The 22,506-nt window shown below is 40.5% G+C and overlaps 1 protein-coding gene and 1 long non-coding RNA gene across 2 annotated transcripts in view; one reads left to right on the top strand and one right to left on the bottom strand.

Annotated features, from left to right (window-relative positions):
- SV2C (synaptic vesicle glycoprotein 2C) overlaps positions 1-22,506 on the top strand; it is a 262,124-nt gene that overhangs the window by 169,136 nt on the left and 70,482 nt on the right. The gene's annotated exons all lie outside the window — the stretch shown is intronic.
- LOC309658642 lies at positions 2,236-10,579 on the bottom strand. Its single transcript, XR_014262349.1, has 2 exons — positions 6,431-10,579; positions 2,236-6,392 (listed from the first exon to the last, which is right to left on the bottom strand). It is a non-coding gene; the product is annotated as an uncharacterized lncRNA (long non-coding RNA).

Below are 22,506 nucleotides of genomic sequence, written 5' to 3'. Positions count from 1 at the left end.
AGTGACGTTGTTTGTGAAAACAGGTAGTTGGAGCAATCTCTATCCATCACTAGGGGAATAGGTACACAGAAGGTGGTGGAATACCTTACATCGATTAGAAACAGTAATGGCAACATGATAGATCATCAAACAATGCTGAGTGAAGAGAGTAAGACAAAATGAGGACTCTAGTATGTTGCCGTTATGTAAGTGACAAGACACACTATTTTTTTTAATAAATTTATTTATTTATTTTTGGCTGCGTTGGGTCTTTGTTGCTGCGCACGGGATTTCTCTAGTTGCGGCAAACTGGGGCTACTCTTCGTTTCGGTGTGCAAACTTCTCATTGCGGTGACTTCTCTTTGTTGCCGAGCACAGGCTCTAGGCGCGCGGGCTTCAGTCATTGTGGCTCGCGGGCTCTAGAGCGCAGGCTCAGTAGTTGTGGCGCACGGGCTTAGTTGTTCCGCGGCATGTGGGATCTTCCCGGACCAGGGCTCGAACCCATGTCCCCTGCATTGGTAGGCCGATTCTTAACCACTGCGCCACCAGGGAAGTCCCCACACTATTTATTTTTCAACGGTTTTATTCAAATTTGAATCCACAATTAAAATACACTGGCTATGGGGGTGTTGGTGGAATACCAATTGATGAGAAATGTTGATAAAAGGAAGGAAATAAAGATGCACATTATTTGCACGATGCTGTTGATAGTGTGTTGGTCAGAGGGTAATTAATTACGCCCTCTACACCTAAAGTGGAAAAAGAAAAGAAAATGTCAAAAGTTTCATTGGAGTTCATTTTAATGATTTACTAAATATTTTCTGAGCATAAGATACATGAGGAGCAGAGGTAAAGTAGCACAGAGAGTTCTAGACTGAGAATCAGCTGCCATCTTTCCCTATTTATATACCCCCATGCCCTTGAGTTCTCCAAGCCTCAGACCCTGACACACATGCACTAGAAAATGTTTACTATCCCCCTAATTCCAACATAACATTATGAGATCCTTTGGCAAGTAATTTGTAAAGCCTGAGGGATGGATTAAGAGCTCTCAGAATGAATTTTCTTTCTAATGCAGGAATCTGCAGGGTTAATTAGTACCTGTGACTATAGTATAGTCAGAGTCATTGCCAAGGTTCATCTGGTCTTCAAAGTCACAGTTGTTGCTGTACTGGCACTGCTGCAGCTCAAGGCTGATTTTATTTCTTCTGGTCTTGAAGTCTGTTAGTGAAATAACTTTCATGTCAGAACAAGGAAGCTGCATTAATTCACAACAGGAGGCACAAGCTCTATTAGAAATGTTCTGTATGTATAAGTCTCTTAAACAAATGCTGTTTTATTTCTTTCAAGTGTTGGCATTGTTAGAAGCCAGATGTAAATGGGCATATCAGTTTGATTTGTATGACTGTGACGTGTTATCCAGTTGAGATGGAAGAACTAACGTAGGTGAATTGCAATGCACTCATATTTTATTTTACCTTTAAAGCCAGCTAATCATTTTCTTGTGGTTATTAATTTGGCCTTTCAGGATCAAGTCACCTAAGTGCAATTTGATTTAAAGTGATATTTTTCCACAAAAGGGTCAGAAAAAAGACAAAACAGAGGGAGAATTATCCATGGAAAAAAAATTTAATAATATTTATTAAATATCCAATAAATATTTAAATTTAATGGAGCCAGTAATTTAGAAGCACCTACTATAGTTTTCTAGAACTGCCTCGCCACAGTGATTTCATATTTTCCCTTTTTGCCTCCAACAAAATTAAATGTAAGTAACAAAAATTCCCACTAAACACTGCAGTCCCTATTATACTAGTCTATGCATGTTTCTGAAGAAAATTATGATTCAAATTCTAAAGCACAATTCCAAATACCCATTCCAAATACCCATTTTATCAAACTCAGTACAGCATTTTCAAGGTTTGCCTGCAATGGTCTTATATGAAAGGTACAGCAAATTTTCAGAGGAAAGTTATTTGGGGTTTTTACCTCAAAAAGGATCAAATGCTTTATGCCCGTGGTACTGTGATTTCGAAATTGGAGGGGTCCAAAGAAATGACGTTTTATTCTGACATATTGTTTGGCTTCCTCAATAAAGCAGTGGTTTGAGCAGCAAATAACCACCAGATTTCAGGCTTCCATTGTCATTGGTTGCCTGCAGTATCGCTGCAACTGTCCTTAAAAAAACACACACACACAAGCGTCCTGGCTATCTGTAGGAGCATTATAAATCATACTTTCATTGTAGGGAAAAGGTTATTGATTTGCTCGTTTTTTCCCTTCTCCCTCTGGTGCAGACTTCAGTGGGAGATTGAAGCTTCCTTCGCATAGTATATTATAGCCAATCAAAAGGGCGGCCTGTGCTTACCTGGTTTATAATGAAAGGTGATACGGGTGAGTGATTTCACACTGCTCGTCCTGCAGTGATTGTAATCAGGAGATAAAAGCTGGAGCAACTACACAGGCTGGCCAGACGTCATCAGAATTATTTACTGTATTTTCTAAGACTGGGGCATTTGAGCAGTTGAGATGGAAGAACTAACGTAGGTGAATTGCAATGCACTCATATTTTATTTTACCTTTAAAGCCAGCTAATCATTTTCTTGTGGTTATTAATTTGGCCTTTCAGGATCAAGTCACCTAAGTGCAATTTGATTTAAAGTGATATTTTTCCACAAAAGGGTCAGAAAAAAGACAAAACAGAGGGAGAATTATCCATGGAAAAAAAGGGCAAAAAAAAAAGGAAATTAAAAAATGGCGATGAGACATTTGACAGTATCTTAAAAGGCACAAAGTCAAGGAATAAATGGATATTTTTAGTAAAATGCAAAACTGCCATGAAGTGTCTTGACAAGGTAAACAAGACTTCATTAGATTTTTTCCTATTATGTTATGGATTTTTCTAAGACATGGTATACATTAGTGGTAAAGGGAAACAGCTGTTATCACAGTGCTAAGAGAAAATTTCTAAGTTGGGACAATTGTAGTACGATGCTAAATATATCTGTGGAGGGAAAGACTGAAATTACAAAGAAAAATAAAAATCCAATCAATATAGACTTTTAAATGCAAACAGTACTACAATGTGACCATTTGCAATATGACAAACTCAGGACACAGAATCTTGTCATTGGAGTGTATTGCGAATGCTTACATTGACAGTCTCAGGACATCAATTTCACACAGCATTTGCTTAGTGCAAAAGACAAATTAAGATTAAAAATATATATAAACATAATAAAATGTCTGTTGACTCATTTCCAGATCCAGGAAAAAAATCATGATTTTACAAATCCACGTTTGTTTCTTCTCTGTTTAGCTCACAGATACATTGAGTATATTTCATTAATTGTGTATCCTACAGATGAGCATGATGCCTCTTGCATGTAAATTGACTGAAGTGGAGAAGAAACAGTTGGTGATAGCTGTCTCCCCAGACCCATCCTATATGAAATTAAAGGCTTTGTGTATTTTAGAACACAGAATGATCTCAACCTAGAAACTGCACGCTGCAGAGTTCAGTGGCGAGACCCATGTTTTCTTACAGAACCAAATCCCTTGCCTCAGCTGATCCATTTTCCTGTAGGATGAAGTGAGATCACTTTTTTTGTGGCAGATGTCCCACTCACCATGTCAGAAGCATGCCCAAAGACTTTTAATATTACTCTTTAATTACAGTTGGCCCTCGCTATCCACATCCTCAGATTCAACCAACGTCAAATCAAAAATGTTTGGGGGCAAACATCCAGAAAGTCCCAAAATGCAAAACTTGAATTTGCCACATACCAGCAACTGTTTACATAGCATTTACATTGCATTAGGTATTATAAGTAATCTGGAGATGATTTAAAGTATATGGGAGGATGTTTTTAAGTTACATGCAAATACTGCACCATTTATGTAAAGGACTTGAGCATCCGTGGATGTTGATACCCTCAGGGGATCCTAGAACCAATCCCCTAAGGATACCAAGGGATGACTGTATCAAACTAAACAGGCTTTCTGGCACAATGGATAGCACGTGACAGTTACTTCTGAGCTTCAGAATAGGTTTATTAGTTAAATTTTTTAAATCAAAGTAACATTTGTCCATAGTCCTAAAAAGCAGGCACAGCTTAAGATGATAACTCTCCTCCCAAAAAAACAAAAAAACTTCTCTGTCCTGCCCTTCCACCCTCCATTCTTTTTCCTCAAGGGCAACTTCTTTCGACTGTTAGAGTTATTTCCTCTGTTTGCCTAGTTTTTTCTAAATTATGTAAATATATTGTTTTTCCTCACTGTGTCTATGTTACATATTATCTGCTGACTAGCATGGAAATTGAGAGTTAGTGTTCTTAGACTTCCACCCACCCCGAATTCCCTTTCTACGCTCTCAATAAAGTTAACTCATAATGTTTGGTTAAATCAGTAATCAGAATTTACATCCGTCTGATTCCTGCTGAGCCAAATAGTGTTTGGAGTATGATTTCTTAACGTAACTTTTGCTTTTCCTGGAGTTAATAACCATATTATATTTTCATTTGCCTGGCTTTGTATATGTTTCATGAAGTCTTTCCACATCTACAGCCTCTCAGTATAGTTTTCAACGTAATGAAATGTATTAGATGATGTCATTTCCAGTACTTTTTACTGAAAAAATTTCTCCTGCAGTCCTTGGTCATTCTGTTTCTTGGGTCTCCTGCATACTTGTCATCCTGGGGCTTCACTGCTTTCCTGAGTTGATTCCAGTTCCCAGGACCCATAGACCTTTTGACCTTCACCTTTTTTTTTTGGTCCTTATACCATACACTAGATTGATAGTATGGCTGGGTGTAGAATTCTAGGTCAAAAATCATTTTGCCTCAGAATGTTTGAGGATATTGCTCCACTGTCATCTAGCATGCAGTATTGATAAATCTGATGCCTTTCTGAACCCCTTTGCTTTATCTATGACCTATATTTTCTGTCTGTGAGTTCTCTTTATCCATGGTATCATGATCATAATATGCCTTCATGTGTCTCTTTTTTTCTCTTTTTCTCACTTTCCTGAGCCTTATTGGCCCATTTCAATTTGAAGGCTTACGTCCTTCATTCCTGGGGAATTCCCTCATAATTTTTCTTTTCAATGGTTACCTCCCACCACTTTTTGTGTTCTCAGTTTCTGGAATGTCTGTCTGTTAGGTATTGAATTACCTGGATTAATTCTCTAATATTTTGATCTCCTCTTTCCTACGGCCCATGTGTTTATCTTTTTGCTCTACTGTCTAGGAGCTTTATCTTCCAACCAGTCTATTGAGTTTTCATTTCTTCTCTTACTATTTCTTTTTAATTGCTAAGATCTATGTGTGTGTTCTTTGCCTTTTTATGGCACTGTTTCTTGTTTCATGGCTGTAATATGTTCTTTTACAGCTCTGAGAATGGGGGGTTGGGGAGGTGGTGAACAATGTTTTGTTTGCTTGTTTGTTTGTTTTGTTTCCTGCATTGCCTGTTCTTCTGAGCTTCTTTTTTCTGTTGTTTTGGTTTCTTTCATGTTGAACACTTTCCTTAGGTATCTGGAGATCTTCAGCTATCTATTCATATTTAAGAGTGAAGCACCAGAAATCTGACAGAGAATCCTGTGACTAAGAAGTTTGGTCATTTTACATTTATATGTTACTCCTCTGGGGTGCTTGTTGACTAGGGGTGGAGAGTGGGGCTGGCTCAGAGTAGCATGTTCTGGCGATCGGCAGTCTCTTTCATGAAGAGATCACGCCCCTCGCCCAGTGTGGGAAGCAGCCGCATAGCACAGGGTGACCACCTCGGTGACCATCAGCTTTGTGACCACCTAGAGGGGTGGGAGAGAGGGAGGGTGGGAGGGAGGGAGATGCAAGAGGGAAGAGATATGGGAACATATGTATATATATAACTGATTCACTTTGTTATAAAGCAGAAACTAACACACCCTTGTAAGCAATTATACTCCAATGAAGATGTTAAAAAAAAAAAAAAAAAAAGACTTCATTTTCTGCAGAGATACTGTGGTAGCTCCAACACAGCAGGAAAGTGTGGCATGTGTGGGAAAGAATATGCTGCTGCTTCTCTGCCAGCCAAAGACTGCTTTCCCAGATCCCCTACCCCAAACTGAGCAAATTAAGTTAAGCAGCTCTTGTGTGAATTCTGCCTGAAGTAGATGTGTTTCTGTTTCCTGGTCCCCTGACATCAGTGCAGTGTGGACAGTACAGTACACATTGCTAGCATTCCAACTCAAGCTCCCACCGAGGCTCTCTCTGATTTTTGGCCTCAGAGCCCTCTCCAAAGACCCCTCAGCCCTGCACCGATTCAGCCCCAGCGTGCAAGGAAGTTAACTTTTAGGGGCCAACTCTCAACTAATAGCTAACAGGGGGTGGTGAAAAAGTGCCTTAGCCTCACATTTTATGGAGGAACCACTCTGCTGCCTTAGCCTCACATTTTATGGAGGAACCAATTCTGCGACACATTCTACGTAGTTCCTTAGAGGGTCCTCAGTGGGACTGGGCTCCTGTTGCTTCTCGTAGTACTGGGCTCTTCATCTATTTTCCCTCCTTCCTTCTCTCACTCTGCCTGCTCCTTCACACCTTTGTTCTGGACTCACCTCCCAAATAAACTACCTGCGTTCAAGTCCTGACCTCAGGCATTTTTCAAGGGAAACCAAACTTATGACACTGCCTCTAAATGTAGGATTTTGTGAAGTTCCAAGTACCTCAGAGAAGCAACATGTAAAATGACCACATTTTTTTTTTTAAGGTATATTAATCCTAGTTGTGGCCGTACAGGTAGATGCCAGATGTCTCCACTGCTTATTAAAAATACAGACTCCCAGACCCCATGCCAGTTTGTACTTTTAATAAAGGAACCCTGACGATTCTGATGTCGGTGGTCCACGGACCACACTTTAAGAACACTGGTCTCGTGGCTTCAAGTTGAACACACTTCATTTTACTGATGAAGAAACAAAAGGCTCTGAGGTCATGCAGATAGTGGGTGCAGAGCTGGAATTCAAATCCAGATGTGACCGACTTGAAGTCACACTCTACGCCAACCATCTGCATGACCTTGGGCATTTTGTTCTTCATCAAGAAAATGACAACGACGGCACCTACTCATTGAGTTATTACTAGAATTATACAAGATGACCCACATAAAGTGCTTGGTGCAGATGGAGACACCATTGCAAGTGCTCAATAAGTGGTAGCAACGTATGTGTATAGGTATAATATGTTTGCAGTATAGAAATGCACTGAATCGAGAAAGTGCATGTTTTCTGTAGCCAGGATTAGTCTGTCAGCCACCTGCAGTCTTCCAGTGAAGGATTCCACAAGGGCTCTCTTGTGTCAGTTCTACAGTCAACAAATACTTACCTGAAGGGATTTTATTACGTGATGTAGCTGAAAGACTTCCCTCTCAGGCTTCTTTGGCTGAGCCCAAGACAAGGACTAGAGCAAAGAGACAGTCCTGTGTGAATATATTGTGGGCTCCCTGTAATGCTTTTGACTATAAAGCGTGACTTTTTTTAAAGATAGATTTTTAAAAGATGATTGTTTTACATTTGTAGTCAGATACACAGCAGGGGTCCAGATGTCTCTCATTCTCGTCCCCTGCTGCACATACCCTGGGATGTTCAATAAACCGCTGTTGACTAACACCAAAGGCTCCAAAGTGAACTTTCTGATTCCCCTTTGTGTCCTCCAGTTCGTTCCCAACCAGGCAACCAGAGTGATCCTAAAAATGTAGGTCGGTCCAACCATTTCCTACTCTCTGGCTGCTGTGTCTTCCCATCCCACTTGGAAGTACAATTCAAGTCCTTGCCTTGGCCTCCGTGGCCCTACCTGATGGGGTCCCTGGCTTACCTCACATCCTACTGCTTTCTCTCACTCGTAGTGCTCCAGCCACACTGGCCTTGCTCTGTGCCAAGCACAATCCCCTCTCAATGTGTCTGCACATACAGTCGTCTTTTCTGGAATGTTCTTGCCTGAGATAGGGACTGACTTCTCACCACATTCCAGTCTTGACTGTTTGGAGCAGCCATTCCTGACCCCCTGACCTAAAGTAGCAAACCCATTCCCAGCCCATGCCTCTGTCCCCTTACACTGACTTATAATATACATTCATCGTGGCATCTCTAGTTAGAATGAAACTCCATGGCAGCGAGTACCCTGTCTCATGCTGCTGTGTCCCCCTGGGCCTAGAACAGGACTGGCATGATAGGCTCTCCAAAACTATTTGTGGAATGACTGTCACATGAAGTATCTGTTGATGGGGACTTACCCATGTGTAGAATGTCATACTCATTTGACAAATATTTATACACAAAACATAGTGCCAATGTGAAAGATAAGTGAGACTCAGTCCCTACTTTCAAACAGTCAAGGACTAGCACAGCTCTGTCCAATAGAAATATAATGTGAGCCACATATGGAATCTTAAATTTTCTAGTAGCCACTTTAAAAAGTAAAAAACATACAATTCATTTTAATTTATTAAAACTTATTTGGCCTAATATCCAAAACTATGATTTCAACATGTAACTAATTTACAAAAATGAGATCTTTTACATTCTTTTTTGGTACTAAGTCTTCAAATCCGGGATGTAGTTTACATATACAGCAAATCTCAATTTGGATGCAAGTTTTCATTGGAAATGCTTGCTTTGTATTTCGATTTCATGAAGTTTACAGTTGAAATAGTAGATTCACGCCCAAGTTGTTCCAAACATACTTAAGTTTTCTAATAATCGAGCATCAGTTTTAATTTTAATGAATTTAAATGTAAAAACTCCTCCTTCAACTCCTCAGTCACACACAACATTTCAAGGGCTTGATTGCTACATGTGGTTAGTGGCCGCCATATTGGACAGTGTGTGTCTAGCAGGACAGGTAAGGCACATAGACATGGGAAGTGAACACACTCATGAAGAGTTCATGTAAAGAAGAGACCCAAGGTCTAAACACTGCCTTTGCATGCATCCTTTTCCTGACAAGAATTTGTATCTTTCTTTAGGACTCAACTTTTACATCAGTTTTTCCAGGAAGCCCCCCCTGGTACCCCCACATTAGATTAGATCCCCTCAACTGGGAGCTCTCAGAGCACCCTGTATGTCCTCCATCTTCAGTCTGTTGTGCTGTGTTCTAACTGCTATCTATGTATTTATATTTGCATTTCCCACTAGTTTGTAAATTCCATGTAGTCAGGAAGCTCTCATTGTGGATTCTCCAGCGTCTGGCCCTCAGTGCCTATTTGTGGAACAAATAAATTAATTATGAATGAATTAACTGAATGGCCAAAGCTTGGTGGCACAGGACCACTCTGTTATAGCACAGCAGCCAGGGTGTGAACAGGGAACCAGGATGGTGCGGTGACTAGGCAATGACTGAAGAGTTCGGTTCCCGCAGGATGCTGAGTCACCTGTATTGAATGCTTCCAGGGAATCAAAGAGATGAGAGCTAAGAAAAACTATCAGGGTTAGTAACCAAGAGACCATTTTTATGGGCATCTACGGAGACATTCAGACAAACCTAAGCTCAACACTTTTTTTCATAAATTCACTGACATCCCCGCGTTAAAGAGTAATAGATACTTTCAGCGTTGTGAGTAGATTGGATTCTAGGGCCATAGCCCGGTCTTAAGTGTTGGGTCAACTGTGATTCTTCCAGTTACTGCAGTCTCCACTAATGACAGCTGTTAAATCTATATGCTAATTGTAATTGTGAGCGATTCATAGCTGGCTTAGGGTGTTGTGTGATTTATGGGCATCTGAGCTAAGGATACTTAAAGGATGGAGTTATTAGAGCTAGGAAGAGAGGTGTGATTAATCAAAGAAGACAATTTACTGAAAGGCTCACTAAAACAGTGCAGTCAAAACTGAAAAAAAGGACTCTAGTTCCATCCACTAGGTAAGGTGGAGGCGGGGGGAGAGCGGGGCGTTAGGTGTGTGTTAAAGATGAAGTGTACACACAAAACATAAAAGGATGTTTTCCAGCATATAGAGATTGTGGTTGGGGAATTTTCAAGGGCATATATTTATCTTTTACGTTTGCCTACATGCTGACCAGCACCAACAGCAAATGTCAAGTTCCTAACTCCACAACTGCATCTCAAGAGCTCCTGAGCATTTGGGGAATAACTGCAAGAAAAAAACAAACAATTCCTTTTATTTACATTTAAGACTCCAGTGTGAACATAAGCCTTTGTATTTCCTTGAGTATATCTTCACTTTTTTCACACTATAAGGCCTCTGGTTTTCTTTGCCAAAATTACTGGCACTAGGAAACCAGGAGGCAAGTCAAAATTTCCCAGTATTGATCTAAATAGAAAAATGACCATCAATAATGTATTTGTCTTAAATAATTGTTGATTTGTGCCATCAGAGTTAAGTGAGATGTGTTCCTCCTACCCAGGGGACTATCTTATTTATTGTTGAATACCTCACTCTGACAGGCACCTAAGACATATTTTTTGCAGTTACTACAGACAGTCAAAACAACTGGTCAAGCTCAGTCCTTTCAGGAGAAAAATCTGTCTGACTCGTTGATTGAGGCTGTATAAACAGGCATCTTCTGGGTGCATGCTCCAAGAATCCTAAACAGCAACACACACACACACACACACACACACACACACACACACACACACACACACACACACACACACACCCCTACCCCTTTCTTCTGCACATTACCTGCAGTTGTGGCAGGGTGGAAAGACTTCCAGACTGCAGAGGGGACACTTTTCTTGGAAAATCAGGACAGAAGGGAAGGGCGGCAAGGAGTGCTTTGAAGTACTTGGTGTAGACCCAGCTTAGACTCAACTAAGCAAGACATAGAGGTGCTGCTCCCCGCCCTCCCCACAGACACTAAAACTCAGCATCCCCTTCCCCACCCCAAAATACACACATACGAATGCAAATGCACTCTTGTATTTTTCACCCTAGCACCACCTACTTGTGCTGGCAAACTAGAGCCTGAGTTGGTGAAATACACACAGAATTAGGACCCGTGGATGGATGGTAAGGCTGGAGGCTACAAAGAGAGTCAAGAGGCATCCTTACTATTCCTTTGAAATTATCTAGCAAAGAAATGATTAGAAAGGATTCATTTGCTGAGAGGTGTATCAACATCAGTCATATTTGCAGAATGGAAATTGAAGGACCAGACCTTAAAACTCAGAAGCTCAGAATCTTTTAAGCACCATTGTCCTTGTTCCCTTATTGGCAAGACAGAGGCCAGTGATGCTGACACACCTTGAAAGGGGATTCGCTAATAATCAGAGTGCCGAGTGACCTAAGAAAATGCTAAAGACAAGAGGAAATAACGAGGTCAGAACAACAATTGTATCTTACATTGCACCCGCCACGTGCAACGGATGTGACCTTAAAATTTTGCAGGAAAAGATTGTAATGGAGTCATGTTTTCCCATGGCATATGGTGCGATTATTTGTATGTTCATTATTCACTCACCATGTTCACTCCTTATCAATCGGTAATTCTCACTCACTTAAAACCACCTTTCATTTCCACATCTAGAGATAGAAGTGGATACCGTGAATTGTGGAAGAGAAATAGAAAAAAATAACTTTTTCTGAGTACAGCTCATTTTCTCCTATGAGGTGATTGTTTATTATCTGTGTGCTCATTTCAGATTCTGAGTTATTACTGCTGGTGATACCTGTTCCTTCCTCCAATTACTGCACACTGGCACACAGAAGGTGACAGAAAAAGTTGCTACATACCACGGGGAGGGCAGTACCAACATCTGGGAACTAGGTTGATTCTAACCATCTATTGAGAAGAGAAGTAGTCAATCTGTACACTTGAATTTGGAATTTAAGTCAGAATTTTTAAGAACTGTGGACCAAAAATAGTTTTTTTCTTTGTGTATTAAAACTGAAAACAGTTAAACCACCCAAAGTCCTCACAATGCTGTTGTCATTAGCTTCTAAGATTCAATTTGAAAATCAAAGACTACATGCATGTTAGCGCTTTATAAATAAGTAGATAGTAAAGCATGAAATTCAAGGCAGGTCTCAGCCAGTCCCTCCCCACTTGGTGAGGCTTTTGATGACAGTGATGATTACGTGCCTGGGAGAAGAGAAGCAAGGCCAGATTGAAGGTGGAAAATTAATTGCCCAAAACCTGGAGAGTTCTTGGTTCAGAACTACTGATGGCAAAGTTATGTGCACGTCCTATCTGCCTTCAAAATGCTGCAGAGTTGTTAATATTCTTAAGGAAAGAACACATCTTTGTGTGCTTTGGCCTTCTACACTCAACGTTATCAAATGATCCTTTACAGTCATTCAAATGCATAGCATACATGTACGTAAGGCAGTTGTATTTGTTTTCTAGGACTGCCACGACAAAACACCACAGACAGGGCACCTTGCATAACAGAAATTTATTTTTTCACAATTCTGGAAGCTAAAAGTCCTTTGAGTTCAAGCTGTTGGCAGGTCTGGTTTCTTCTGAGGCGTTCCTCCTTGGCTTGGCTGCCTTCTTTCTGTGTTCTCCATCTGTCTGTGGTGTCTATGTCTGAATCTCCTTTTCTTCTAAGGACACCAGTCATGTTGGATTAGGGCCCACCCTAACGACCCTATTTTAACTTAATTACCTCTTTAAAGGCCCTTTCTCCAAATACAGTCACGTTCTGGCATACTGGGGGTTAGGGCTTGAACCTATGAATCTGGGGGAGACACAATGAAGCCCATAAGAGCAGCCACTTTTCCAGCTCAGTGCCCTGCACATAATAAGTGTTTGGTAAATAACTGTTGAATGACCGAGTGAAGAGGTATTCACCAGAAGCTCTTTGCTGAAAGAGCAGTTAGTAGAGCAAAAGTGCGGTGATCCTGCGGAAGCAACTGGGCCACTCAGAGAACACATCAATCTGTTTTGTAAAAAAACAGTTATATCACTATGAAACCTGAATAAAAATAAAATTCTACATCAACTTTACAGACACATGGAGAAAGGACTTGGATGGTCCCTGTCTGAAGGACACAAATGAAATCACACATGCAGGGGGCCTGTAAGTTCTGTTCTACTGTATATCATGACGCATAGCTGATGGAGCAATTAACAGCTCTGCCGAGTTTATAAGATCGTTAGGTTGGAAGCGCCAGTATATTTTGTTTACTCTAGAGTTCAGTGTTATTTTATTTTATTTTTTTTTAACATCTTTATTGGAGTATAATTGCTCCACAATGGTGTGTTAGTTTCTGCTTTATAACAAAGTGAATCAGTTATACATATACATATGTTCCCATATCTCTTCCCTCTTGCGTCTACCTCCCTCCCACCCTCCCTATCCCACCCCTCTAGGTGGTCACAAAGCACCGAGCCGATCTCCCTGTGCTATGCGGTTGCTTCCCACTAGCTATCTATTTTACGTTTGGTAGTGTATATATGTCCATGCCACTCTCTCACTTTGTCCCAGCTTACCCTTCCCCCTCCCCGTGTCCTCAAGTCCATTCTCTAGTAGGTCTGTGTCTTTATTCCCTTCTTGCCACTAGGTTCTTCATGACCTTTTTTTTTTTCCCTTAGATTCCATATGTATGTGTTAGCATACTGTATTTGTTTTTCTCTTTCTGACTTGCTCCACTCTGTATGACAGGTTATTTTTTAACACACTCACACAAACAGGAATTATCTTATGCCAGATGCAAAGCATTTATGAATTTTACATTGCCCTCATATTCACAAAGTTTAAAAAAAAAACCAAACCAAAAACACCGTGAGAAGTAAACTGGAGAGATGCATGATGCAGTCCCATTATCCATTACATATTCAACATTAGCTCTGAAAAAGAGTGTACCCTTGTAATTTAAAGCCAATTGGAGGAGCATTTTAATATGAGGCTTTTGAATAATCACATTGATACCAGCAGCTAATTTTTATTAGATTAGTAAGATGACTAATTTTATAGCTTTACAAAATACACTGGAAATATATTTATTGGTTTTTAAGATGTGCATCTGTCCAGATTTCTCTCTGACACAGCAGGGCCAGGATATCACTGCCTCACTCTGCTGTTTTGAAATGACGGAGGGTGGATTTGTCACTGACTGCACCCAGCTGTGCTTCTGTGTGGTATCAGCAGCAGCACTGAGCCAGACCCGATCGAAGCCTCTGCAGAACCACGGGGTATATAAATCTCCCGAGTCTCGGTTCAGTCAGCCAGACAGCAGCTCAATTCTGTGCCACAGTCCTCGTAATGAGATTTTTTCCAGCGGTATCGACTTAATGTTAACCCTCAGTGGGCTGCTGTGGCCTCTGCTACACAATTGGAACATTCTATTCTGGACACTTGGTTTGTAGGATGATCTTTCAGTTCTCTTCCAAACTCATTTCCTCCAAAAAAGCAGAAATCGGGTATGAAAATAAAATGGTTGGTGACTGTAATTCTTCTCTCTGTCCCCATATTTCAAAGGTTACCTCCCTGGTAAAGAAATGTCAACAGATGCCCAATCTTTTTCTTTTTTTTTAATTGAAGTGTAGTTGGTTTACAATGTTGTGTTACTTTCAGGTGTATAGCACAGTGATTCAGATATATCTGTGTCTATGTCTATTCTTTTTCAGATTCTTTTCCCTTATAGGTTATTACAAAAAAATTGAATATAGTTCCTTGTGTTATACAGTAGGTCCTTGTTGGTTATCTGTTTTATATATAGTAGTGTGTATGTGTCAATCCCAAACTCCTAATTGATAACTCCCCCAGTTCCCCCCACTATTCCCTTTGTAACCATAAGTTTGCTTTCTATGTCTATGGGTCTGTTTCTGTTTTGTAAATAAGTTCATTTGTATCTTTTTGGGGGGGGTGGAATTCCACATATGAGTGACATCATATGATATTTGTCTTTCTCTGTCTGACTTATTTCACCTAGTATGATAATCTCTGGGTTCATCCATGTTGCTGCAAATGGCATTGTTTCATTATTTTTTATGGCTGAGTAATATTCCATTGTATATATGTACCACATCTTCTTTATCCATTCAACAGATGCCCAATCTTTGCCTCACTCTCCACTCTGTTATTTCGGCTGGTTTTTGTTTGTTTTTGTGTGTTTCAGCTCCTGCTTTTCTTCAAATTTGACCAAGAAAAGTCCAAACCTAGGTTAAAAATGAAATGCCTAACATGCTATTATTTATGATAGCATAAAAATTTATTATTTTTCTTTTTTTTTTTTTTAATTTTATTTATTTATTTAGTTTTGGCTGTGTTGGGTCTTCGTTTCTGTGCGAGGGCTTTCTCTAGTTGTGGCAAGCAGGGGCCCCTCTTCATCGCGGTGCGCGGGCCTCTCACCACCGCGGCCTCTCTTGCTGCGGAGAACAGGCTTCAGACGCGCAGGCTCAGTAGTTGTGGCTCACGGGCCCAGTTGCTCCACGGCATGTGGGATCTTCCCAGACCAGGGCTCGAACCCGTGTCCCCTGCACCGGCAGGCAGACTCCCAACCACTGCGCCACCAGGGAAGCCCTATTTTTGTTTCTTACATGTGTTGTTAACCAAAAACTCTTTATATTTTTAAAAGGCCAAATTAAAGTCATCCTGTCAGAGGCTCTGACTGAAAGCTTGCTTCTTGAGTACACTGACTGAGTATTGTGGCTGCCATTTAACTTTATTTCCTTTGTACTAAATAAGCATGCTGTGGAAACAGCATCCAGACCCCATTAACATCCAGTATTTCTGAACCACTCCTTTCCACTTGCTTTCTAAATGCATTCAATAGATTGCACTGGGGGAAAGGAGCTATATGTCCACTTGGAAGAACAGCAAAGGACAAAAGGACTTCTTGTCTTGCCCATAAGAGGAGCAGCCATTATCCTGTGTATCATAAGAGCTCTTAGGTTACACTCTGAAAACTACTGAGTAGACCCCGCACCCACTTCCCTGAGGTCCTCTTCTTTACCCTGACCAACTGCAGACCAATTGCAGCATATGCACCATCGGTAAAATGAAAGAGCACTTCCCACCTCTGGGGAATTCAGTGGCACGTTGATACAGAACTAATTCACTTTACATGCTTCCTCCTGTATTCTTATGCCACCCTTTATTCTGGGAAATTGAGTCGGGTCCCCACATTGAAAGCATCCTAAACAGCACCATTCCCAGACTTTGGCATGCAACAGGGTCACTTGGAGGGCTTGTTAAAATGCAGGATGCTGGGTCCCAGCCCCAGAGATTCTGATTCCGTAGGTCTGAGTGGAGCCAGAGAACGTGCGTCTCTATCTAGTTCCCAGGCGGTGCTCAGGCTGGTGGTTCAGGGACCACACTTGAGAACCAGTGCTCCCCAGTGGTAGAACTAACCACATACCTGTTCATTATTTTATCGTTAGAGGTTCAGGAGACTAGTGTTTTGAATTTATCAACAAGGTTTCCTTCTTCCAGGGATTGGCGTCACTTGTATACATGACCCCTGGTCTTAGTTGTTACGCTTGGATCATCCGTATCAAAAATAGTAATGAAAATAACAGTACCTAACATTGACATGGAATTTTACAGTTTACAAAGCATTTTTACTTCCATTACCTCATTCAAGCTTCCAGATACCCTGAAGGGTTTTGTTTGTTTGTTTGTTTATCGTTAGAGAAAACTGAGGTTCAGGAAGAGTGAGTGCCTTGCTTAAGGTCACTGTGGTAGTAGAATTAGGACAGTTCCCAGGCTAACTCCAGAACCTTTTGGTCTTCATGTTAGGGTAAGCAAACTCACTGTCCAAGGAGGAGATGTGCTGATAGTTTTCAGAAGCTCTACTTCCATAAGCAGTCTTTCCTTAAGTTGATCTACCTGAGAACACACCCTTCTCCTGCTCTACAAGAGACGGGCAGTGCTCACTAGCGCCCTCAGCTGGTAACCTCTAGATTCTGAATAAGGGGCTATTCAAAATGTTGGTGTAAGAGATGAGAAAGTAAGAGACTCTAATGAGCAAGTAATAATTTTATTTTTTTGCTGTTCTTACCATGAGGATTTTATCTTTGTGAAATGAGTGTTAGTTACTATCACTGTGATATTGTGATTGATAATGAGAAATATATGTATTTGGTCTTTGACCCCCTTCCCAGGCACAGAGTTCTTAAAACCCTTGGAATTTCTTAAGAGAGTGATAAAGGTGTCTTTTGTTGTCTTAACAAGGTGACTGGACAGCATCTAAGGATGGGTGAGGCCAACCTTATGATTGGAACTTTCTGTCCTGCCCCCTCCCTCTTGGGGAGGGGAGAGGAGCTGGGGATTGAGTTTCATCACTAGTGGCCAATGACTTACTCATGCCTATGTAATGAAGCTCCCATAAAAACTCAAAAATTTGGGGTTTGGAGAGCTTTGGGTTGGTGAACACATGGAGATTTGGGGAGAGTGACATGCTGGGAGAGAGCACAGAAACTGAGCCCTTCCCCGCATACCCTGCCTTATGCATCTCTTCCATCTAACAGTTCCTGAGTTCTGTCTTTTATGATAAACTGGTAATCTGGTGAGTAGAATGTTTCCCTGGGCTCTGTGAGCCGCTCTAGTAAATTATTCGAACCTAAGGAGGGAGTCCTCCAATCTATAGCCAGTTGGCCAGAAGCACAGGTGACAACTTGGGCCTGGAATTGGCCTCTGAGGATTGCGGGGGTGGGGTCGCGGTGCTGGGAGGGGGTGGAGGATAGTCTTGTGGGACTGAGCCCTTAACCTGTGGAATCTGATGTTATCTCCAAGCAGATAGTGTCAGAATTGAGTTAAATTGTAAAGCACACAGATGGTATCTGAGAATTGCTTGGATATGTGAGGAAACACGCCTCCCTCCATTGGAATTGATATCAGAATCCTTAATCACCAAGTCAAAATCTTTAAGCTTTACCTACAGGCATAAGTTAATTTAGAAACCGTCCCAAGTATTAGAAGAAGAAAAAAATAACTTTCCTCCAATGTAAAATGAAAAACTACAGCAGACTATTCTCATTTTTTTTTTTTTTTAAAGCTGAACGGCTTTCTCCATCAGATGTGGAAATGTAATGCATCTACAATTCTAGCCAGCCAGTTTGGCAAAATAACAGCATTAGTACATCACCCCTTTTTCTTTCATGCCTGAGAGAGTTGTTGGAAGCAGGTTCTGAAAACCCAGTTGGAGTGAGACATTAACACAAGCATTACTCCAACCTCTGTATTTAGCTTTACAATGATCTCACTCTGTCAGCCCTTATGAACTGCCTGTTCTCTATGGAAATTTTTGGGTACATAAGGTGTTAAATAACAAAAATTCAACAAAGTGAATTTGAAGATCTAATTGGGTTTATTAAATGATTCCTGAGTCAGGCAGCTTCCCATCTAGCCTATAGGAAGGAGCTCCACTGAGCTGCAAAAAAGGGAAGGTTTATATAGACGGAAAGGGAGCAGGAAAGGGAAATTTCCAGCAGAGGGTGGATAGTTTCAGGCTTAGGTCACCCTCTTTTGGGGGATGGAAGGGGTCTTCAGGCATTACCTCGCTAGTGCTGACCAGGAAATTCCAGGCTGACCAGTTTAGATTATATTCCTGGGGAAGTTTGAAACTGCTATTAGGTTAGATATTAGTTCAGTTTGGTGATGTGGACTTAGCACAGGTGACTCCATTTTAGTCCTGTTGTCTCTTTTTTAACAAAGGCAATGTCTGATGCATATGTGCTCGAATATTCCATGTGAAATACACAGGTTGCCCCCAACATATTGTGAACCAAGGTTGCATACTTCAAAACTCTTTGTGAATGAAACTTCTCCTTTTCCCAAGACTCTTACTAAATCTTCTCATGGCTTCAGTAAATGCTAATAATTGTACTCAATCCAAAATGTTAATTATGTTTATCTCTGGGTGATGAAACTTGGGGTGATTTGCTTTCTTTTACATTGTATTCTATATTGCTTGAATTTGCCACATAAGCATGTATTGTTTTTATAACTAGGAAACAACAACAAAATGCTATTTGAGGGTAAAGTAAAGTGATCAAAAGAATCCTTTTGAATCAAGTCTACCCTCTTCCAGGTCATACCAGACAAATGAGACTCTCAGGGTTGATTTTTATTTCTTTTAGAACAATCCCCCGCCCAACCGCGCCCCATCGCCCAGTGGATTTTAGTTTGTCTACAATTTTTAGTACTCACTGTCAGGAAGTTCTCTGCTAACCAAAGATTTCGAGCTTTTCCCTATCCCCTGGAAAGAGGAAAAACAGCTGCTCAATAGTAAGGCTATTATTAAGTTCTGTGGTTCTCGTTACTAATTTCTAATACATCAAGGTGACCAAAGATTTTTTTTCATACAAGAAAGCTTTTTTCCTGCCAGGAATTGTCAGAACGATAATGCTTTAACTCTTAAGATATGTTTCTAGCTCAATAGTTTCTGTTTAGTCTCTGTTTTCCCAGACAAGGATTCATGAATGTTCTCTGGTTATAATGATATGAAGCGGTTTGACTATCAGACCAGTGAGTCTGAAGAGCATCTTCTCACGTCATCCATTTCTCCCATGTCCCTGGCCTCCTCTGTCCCAGCATGTCCATCGTGTTTCTTTCCCTCGGCCCCGATTTTAGAGTCCTTTTCTCATACTGCCCCTCACAGACTCACACTTCTTTCTTTATTGTGACCCCAGAGTCGCCCTCAGGCCCCACTGTCCCAGCTTGGGTCTGTATCCAAGTAAGTAGGCATTTCTTTGCTCCATCAGACTCTGCCTGCCCACATCTCAGATTGTGGGATGTTTCAAATAACCTTTCCATCTGCTGCACCATGCCTGTGCCCATTAAAACCAAACCCCCTTGCCTGGTGAAATCTATATGAGCTGTCACACCAGGACACCCCCAGCTCATCCCCGGGATTCTGCTAAGCCCTGGTCCACTAGAGGATGGACTGCCTCACTTCAGCCCCTCATAGATACAAAGTACACTGTCAAGATTGTTTTTCCGGATCCCTTTTTATTTATTTACTTTTTTAAAGATTTTTTTGATGTGGACCATTTTTAAAGTCTTTATTGAATTCGTTACAATATTACTTCTCTTTTATGTTTTGGTTTTTTGGCGGCGAGGCATGTGGGATCTTAGCTCCCCAACCAGGGATCGAACCTCCACCCCCTGCATTGGAAGGTGAAATTAACCACTGGACCACCAGGGAAGTCCCCCTGGTCCCTTTTTAAAAATTCAAAACCTAACAAAGAGGTGGCGGGTAGGTTGCAGAATATGTGCTAGCGTCTTTTTATGAAACGGTGGGCAAGGATTTCCACTTTATTTTATTTTTTTTTGAATTTTTGAATTTTATTTTATTTATTTTTTTTATACAGCAGGTTCTTATTAGTTATCCATTTAATACACATTGGTGTATGCATGTCAATCCCAATCTCCCAACTCATCCCACCACGACCCCCACCTCTTCCCCCCTTGGTGTCCATACGTTTGTTCTCTACATTTGTGTCTCTATTTCTGCCCTGCAAACCGGTTCATCTGTACCATTTTTCTAGATTCCACATATATGTGTTAATATACGATATTTGTCTTTCTCTTTCTGACATACTTCACTCTGTATGACAGTCTCTAGATCCATCCACGTCTCTACAAATGACCCAATTTCATTCCTTTTTATGGCTGAGTAATATTCCATTGTATATTTGTACCACATCTTCTTTATCCATTCTTCTGTCAATAGGCATTTAGGTTGCTTCCATGACCTGGCTATTGTAAACAGTGCTGCAATGAACACTGGGGTGCATGTGTCTTTTTGAATTATGGTTTTCTCAAGGTATATGCCCAGTAGTGGGATTGCTGGGTCATAGGGTAGTTCTATTTTTAGTTTTTTAAGGAACCTCCATACTGTTCTCCATAGTGGCTGTACCAATTTACATTCCCACCAACAGTGCAAGAGGGTTCCCTTTCCTCCACACCCTCTCCAGCATTTGTTGTTTGTAGATTTTCTGATGATGCCCATTCTAACTGGTGTGAGGTGATACCTCGTTGTAGTTTTGATTTGCATTTCTCTAATAATTAGTGATGTTGAGCATCTTTTCATGTGCTTCTTGGCCATCTGTATGTCTTCTTTGGAGAAATGTCTATTTAGGTCTTCTGCCCATTTTTGGATTGGGTTTTTTGTTTTTTTAATATTGAGCTGCATGAGCTGTTTATATATTTTAGAGGTTAATCCTTTGTCTGTTGATTCATTTGTTGATTCATTCAAATATTTTCTCCCATTCTGAGGGTTGTCTTTTCGTCTTGTTTGTAGTTTCCTTTGCTTTTCAAAAGCTTTTAAGTTTCATTAGGTCCCATTTGTTTATTTTTGTTTTTATTTCCATTACTCTAGGAGATGGATCAAAAAAGATCTTGCTGTGATTTATGTCAAAGAGCGTTCTTCCTATGTTTTCCTCTAAGAGTTTTATAGTGTCCAGTCTTACATTTAGGTCTCTAATCCGTTTTGAGTTTATTATTGTGTGTGGTGTTAGGGAGTGTTCTAATTTCATTCTTTTACATGTAGCTGGCCAGTTTTCCCAGAACCGCTTATTGAAAAGACTGTCTTTTCTCCATTGTATACCCTTGCCTCCTTTGTCATAGATTAGTTCACCATAGGTGCGTGGGTTTACCTCTGGGCTTTCTATCCTGTTCCATTGATCTATATTTCTGTTTTTGTGCCAGTACCATATTGTCTTGATTACTGTAGGTTTGTAGTATAGTCTGAAGTCAGGGAGTCTGATTCCTCCAGCTCCATTTTTTTCCCTCAAGACTGCTTTGGCTATTTGGGGTCTTTTGTGTCTCCATACAAATTTTAAGATTTTTTGTTCTAGTTCTGTTAAAAAAAAATGACATTGGTAATTTGATAGGGATTTATTGAATGTGTAGATTGCTTTGGGTACTATAGTCATTTTCACAATATTGATTCTTCCAATCCAAGAACGTGGTATATCTCTCCATCTGTTTGTATCATCTTTAATATCTTTCATCAGTGTCTTATAGTTTTCTGCATACACATCTTTTGTCTCCCTAGGTAGGTTTATTCCTAGGTATTTTATTCTTTTTGTTGCAATGGTAAATAGGAGTGTTTCCTTAATTTCTCTTTCAGATTTTTCATCATTAGTGTATAGGAATGCAAGAGATTTCTGTGCATTAATTTTGTATCCTGCAACTTTACCAAATTCATTGATTAGCTCTAGTAGTTTTCTGGTGGCATCTTTAGGATTCTCTATGTATAGTATCATGTCATCCGCAAACAGTGACAGTTTTACTTCATCTTTTCCAATTTGTATTCCTTTTATTTCTTTTTCTTCTCTTATTGCCGTGGCTAGGACTTCAAAACTAAGTTGAATAATAGTGGCGAAAGTGGACATCCTTGTCTTGTTCCTGATCTTAGAGGAAATGCTTTCAGTTTTTCACCATTGAGAGTGATGTTTGCTGTGGGTTTGTCGTATATGGTCTTTATTATGTTGAGGTAGGTTCCCTCTGTGCCCACTTTCTGGAGAGTTTTTATCGTAAATGGGTGTTGAATTTTGTCAAAAGCTTTTTCTGCATCTATTGAGATGATCATATGGATTTTATTCTTCTATTTGTTAATATGGTGTATCACATTGATTGATTTGC

Source organism: Balaenoptera physalus, assembly GCF_965194825.1.
Source record: "Balaenoptera physalus genome assembly, chromosome: 3".
NCBI lineage: Eukaryota > Metazoa > Chordata > Mammalia > Artiodactyla > Balaenopteridae > Balaenoptera > Balaenoptera physalus.
The sequence above is the reverse complement of the archived record's forward strand: the minus strand, read 5'-3'. Positions and strand labels throughout refer to the sequence as shown.